The sequence below is a fragment of the Anguilla anguilla genome, chromosome 17 (genome assembly GCF_013347855.1).
Source record: "Anguilla anguilla isolate fAngAng1 chromosome 17, fAngAng1.pri, whole genome shotgun sequence".
Classification (NCBI taxonomy): Eukaryota; Metazoa; Chordata; class Actinopteri; order Anguilliformes; family Anguillidae; genus Anguilla; species Anguilla anguilla.
In genome coordinates, this window is record NC_049217.1 from 3,249,312 (window position 1) to 3,255,022 (window position 5,711).

General features: G+C 43.7%; 1 non-coding gene across 1 annotated transcript; it reads left to right on the forward strand.

Moving 5' to 3' along the window:
• The first annotated feature begins 2,155 nt into the window (after positions 1–2,155).
• On the forward strand, positions 2,156–2,227 carry trnac-gca. The gene has a single exon. It is a non-coding gene; the product is annotated as a tRNA-Cys (tRNA).
• Positions 2,228–5,711: the final 3,484 nt, after the last annotated feature.

Here is a 5,711-nt window from a genome sequence, read left to right on the forward strand (position 1 = left end):
TTTCCTCATTTTATAACTTCTTTCATCTCTCAAAATGTTTTTGGTTTTGCTGTAATAATGTAGGCGTAAATTAATGAGCTGGCAGTTGTATGTTATTTCTACAGCAACGACGAGAATGCACATGTTTTATTTGTAATATGTACATATGAAATATGACTAAACTAAGAATGTTGCAGGATTCGTACAGTCTAGTATTCGGGTGTACCGTATGACATTTTAATAATTGCAACTCATTGAAGACCGGGAACACATGAATTGTAGTTGGCATTATTGTGACCTGTTCAAATAATCGCTAACCATTAACCGCTGCTAATTATATTAATTTATATAGACTATGTAACCATTTTGATCTTACATGACTGCCTTTACCTGAAGAATTGTATTCAGGTAAGTTGGCAATTAGTAACCTAGGTAAAAAGTTACTTTTATGTGATGCTGATAACCAAGGAGCACTCCAAGGTAAGGGAATTGACCTCAAACCCTACACCCTTGTACAGCACCCATCTGTGAAATGTAAGGGTTTACTTTTTATTCCTCCTGTGCCTCTCTCACTGTAGATTGTAGATTAAAGGGAAGTGCATTAAGGAAAATGCATTGAGGCTTTTCAGCTTGGTGCCTAATGTACATTCAGTTCACTTCAGACCCATGTGACGCTGGGTCGAGTGCCTGGGAGCTGACATCACAGCAGAAGCACGAACAGAAGAACAGAAGGCCCTGCTGCATGGATACCTTCGTTTGATTCACTCACGGACCACGAATATAACCTCTACTGTGTGCGCTGTGGGCATCACCACCCTGTCATGACACTGTGCAAGGATTCAAGCCGCACCCCCTCCTGCTGGTCGCCAGAGGGCGACATAATCATCACGGACTCTGATTATGTGACTACGTGTTTCACCTGTTCTCAATTCGAGAGCTAATTAGTTGCAACATTTATTCTGCCTTTGTTTGCTCCTCACTCAGTCCGCAGCCTTCATGCCTGCAGCTCCGTGCTGGCCTCTACTCCCTGAGCTTTATTCACAGCCTCGAGTATTTAGTTTTTTGTTTCGAGCGCTCTTAGTTTTCTGTACACTCATCTCCTGATTAAATTCTCTACTTTTTTGCAATTCCATCCAAGTCTCCATTACCATTAGCGTGACAGGTAGGCTATTCATTATATTCTGTAGTTTCACGGCATGAAATCAGATTTAAAATGAGACACACTGTTCAATATTGTAAACATAAACAATATTGCACAATATTGTACAATGGAAAGGTGGGCATCAAGGACTTCTGTTTGTTTGAAGATGATGTTAGTATCACAGGAACAGGAACTTATCCTGTATTTGAGGGAAGGTATGAAGACGAGAAGTTGTTTTGATAAGTCAGCCTATATCAGAAGGTTTTGGGTGTCTCAGGCGAACAGCCTAATAACTTTCAGATTTGATGGATGGAACAGTGCTAAAGTCAATTGGAAGAAGGCTTTATTTTATTCGTTATTAAACCAACTATCATCCATGCCTAACCACTATTTATAGTAAGTGTATTCTAAATGAACTTTTTTTTGGATGTTTTGCTGTTTTTTAACTCCATGAGAACATTGTCCACTCTGAGGTAAGAACCTTCCATAATTTGTGCTTTGAATTTTCCACATGTAAAAGTAGTAAAAGTCCTATAGATTACACCTAGAAATACACAAATATAGTCCTCGTCAAAGATCTGTCTAAATTTCCACACTGGTCTCGTCCCTATGTGCTAGATGTGTGCCGTATGTCATAAATACTGGCGTGTTTTTAGATGTTAAATGTTTTATTAGCCGTTATGTTATCTTCTACCCCAGCAATAGGCATATCCGAATATAGCCATTCGTGCTGTTTTGTGTCTCTGTGGTTTTGAGAGATTAGATATGAAACCATGACCCCATAGTATAATCCGGCATTATAGTATTTTGTAACGACATTACAGTTACTCCAAATGTCTATTTCTGGCGTCAGTTCAAAAACATGAACCATTTTAAAGGACATCTGTTTCTGGCGTCAGTACAATAACACGAACCAATTTAAAGGACATTGCGCTGTGGTCTGCGTATGACGTAGGCCTACAATAATACAAATAATATTTTTTATTTTATTTAGCTGAATGATGAATCGCAGGTTACAAACGCCATGTGTACATAGGGGATGTAGCTCAGTGGTAGAGCATTTGACTGCAGATCAAGAGGTCCCTGGTTCAAATCCGGGCGTCCCCTACTTTTATTTCCAGTATGGGAAAATATCTAATACTGGAAAACGCATTTCAAATAATATCCTGTAATGAGACGGATGTCATTGCATCGCTCATAACAGAAGCGTTCGTCTAGAGACAAGATGCATTTATGTGGCTACATGTAGGCCTAGCTCGTAATTGGTACCTAAGTGATATGTTTTCATGGCTTGAAGCTACCTCAAACCTCAACGTAGACTACAGAACTTTGGTTTACTGATTGCATGGTGCCCAAATTTCCTGTAAATGCCCCCAAAATCAGTTCCCCAAGGGCACTGTTCAATTGTCATCTATGGGACCGTTTCTTGCTGGGTGTTTAAAATGTATTATGTACATGATCGGTTGTGACGGACCCATTCCACCAAACCCGTATACACTCGTTTTGCAAACTACCTAATTTAAAATGAGCACCTTAAGAGTCCTCTGAAACGTTCAAAATTCCATACAAATTGCAAGGGTTAGAGCTTAACCTACGTGTGGATGAGGCCTGTACATTGGAGATAACAAATGGACGTGCAGTTTTCACCAAAATACTTGTGAAAAAGAAAAACAACTAACTGAATAAGATAAGAAAGAAAATAATACGATGTGTACAAGTGCTTGATTGAGTAGCGTCTAGGGGGCCTTGGATTTGGAAAAGCTACGATGCCCCCATATGATCTATTTTCACGTGGTAAATAAACAAACAGAATACAACAATATAGCCTCTCCACCTCGTACATACAAATACGTAAGCATTCTGAAATGCATAGGCAATAATAATTTTGAATTCGCACAGGAAGTAGCCATCCGTTCCCGTGCTTTTCAGATCGTCGTGCCGGTAGATGGCGCTCTCTCACCAGATTGTGGACATTACTTAAACGTCAGACTGTGGCCCAGCGGATCCCAAAGATATCAAAGTTTATTAAGAGGGATTCAAGCTTATTTATGGATTGTTATTAAAAAATGTCACATTTACTATCTGCATGAACTTACTTTTCCAGTCGTAACCGAAATTTTATAAGACTATTACGGAAAGTTGCGTTGTTACAGCAATCTCTGAGAAAAGTTGGCCAAATTGTGAAAAGTTGAAGGTTTAGATATTAGTTATCTTATCCCGTGGGGCATTGGTTAATTCAGGGTGCATATATCGAGTAACGCAGACCTAGATGCACGTCTAAACAACCCATCCCAACTGTGAAATAGTGAAAACAATATCCTTCTGTGGCGTGGTAAAAATCCAGGAGAGTAGCCAGTAGCTCAACTGAACCAACAATTGAATTTAGAACTTGAGCGGAATGTCCGTGTGCTTATGTGACCCCTCTATTATGCAGATTAGCCGGTGAAAATGCCGTTTGTTTTCCTTGCGAGTCTACGCCATAATTCATGCGCGATGGCGCCTGCTGACCTTTCATTGAACATGAATTGACGGAGCACCGCTACTTCGCCAACCCATTTTGATGTAAATGATGATGTGCTCTTCTAAATGGGAACTGTGGCTTTCTCGTGATCTTTCCCCGCCTCCGTACACCACCTAACCTCCTGCTGGACGCCTTCAAATCCTCTGTTCCTCAAGCCTTTTTTTACACCTCTTCACTTTGATTCCTTTTTGCTGCAAATTCTCTGCCCCCTCCCACTGTTCCCCCTGAATCGCCCTCCTCTACTTCTGTAGTTCCTGTCTCATGTCAATGCCCTGCCTGTCCCACTCTGAGACATTTTCGGAATTCCATCACTGATAATATAATCTACCCTTCGCAATGCAACAATACTCCGGTTGTTCCACCAGCCCTCACTCCCAGCTGCGTGCCTTCTCTGGTTCAAATTTCTCCAAACTTTATTGACATACAAAGCAAAGTGACACATACGTCGCCAAAATAACTACACGAAAGAAATCGTACATCAAACAAGAGCAAAACCAAAGCAATACTAAACTGGACCTTTTGCATGCAAAGTGTTGAATGAGGTGAGAGACAGAGGCGTCACTAGGGGGGTGCGGACCGCACCGGCTGACACCCTGAAATGACTGGCAATACATTTTTTCTGCAGTGTTTTGTGTAGCGACGAGTTGAAACAGCTAATTTATCCGATGCAGTTTACTGCCGGTTGTTTTAATTAGCGGTATTAATGTGACGAGAAGCGCTTTGTCGTTTGAATGCATAACACCCTAGTGATGCCACTGGTGAGAGATTCCTCAGTATGGAGACCTGGGGGTCCCTATCGCCTAAACCCACAGCGTTTTCACTTTTTCTGCGTTCAAGTGATATCAAAACGTCACCTTTGTGTCTGTAATTTTTTGTAATGAATTTTATTGGGAGCAAAACGGTGTGCAGACATTCTATTCCTTTTTCATAAAACCGCCTGTTTGTCACCCGAAGAGGCAAGGAGCAGGACGTGCCTGTTTTTCTCATTGTGTTTCGGTTTCCCTCCTTTTTTGGCAGGGCTGCCGTGGCGGTCAGTCTTCACCTCTGAGTGCAGCCTCTCCTGGGGACCCCCGGGGGCTGCCCCCGTGTTAACATCCTGTGTAAGACATTACCCACAATCCCGCAGGACCCGGGTGCTGCGTTTGTGCTTGAAGGGCAGGAGGAACATAGCTTCTGCAGAGCTCCACCAGTAAACTTGTTTACATAATATCTGTCGCTCGACTTGGCTGTTAATCGATGTTGTACGTGGTCTTTTTTTGTGGCAAACAGTGGCCTTGATGGGTCACTGGGGCGGGCTGAGTGTGGGGCAGCTGTTTTTATGCGAATTGCAGGGAACGAGAGCAGCCAGGGCGAAGGGAGAGAGGAGAGAGAGAGGCCCCGGGTTCCTGTTGTTCAGGGGTGGGGAGTTTCCCACCATACAGCCTGAGGGAAACGCTGGAGGATGTCTTCTTCCTGAGCTCCTGAGTGCCAGACCCTTTTCAGCCTGTGTGTGTGTGTGTGTGTGTGTGTGCCTGTGCCTGCACACATGTTTGTGTATGCATGATGTGTGTGCTGAATGTACGTATGTTTGTACAGAAGCTCATGTTTCCTCAGCAGTCATCCACTGAGTGACTGCTCTCTGACTGAAGGCAACAGGGGGAACACACAGCCCCCCTGACTACAACTCTTTCCCTTTATCTGTTTGGAGTTGTTAGACTACAGTTCCCAACATTCCCTGTTCTCAGGTTAAACACCTGTCCACGGATAGCTTATAATCAGTAAATGTATGGCCAGGCAGCATGGCATAGCGGTTGTCAACGGTGACAGAAGTTTTCGCGGGGGCATGAGCCGAACAGCTGTCAGAGAATCCCACAGACTACTGCTGGGAGGTCATGTGACCTCCTCCTGACCAACCACCTTCTTCCCTCCCTTCTCCCCTCCCTCCCTCTAGCTCGACTGGAGTCTCATGCTCCTGTTCCTATGCTGGGAGGGGGGAGGGGAGGGGAGGCACAGGAGGAGGGAAGTGGAGGGCGGGGGGGGGGGGGCAAAAGAGGCAGGGGGTGGTGAGGCAGGAGGGCCAGCTCACAGAAA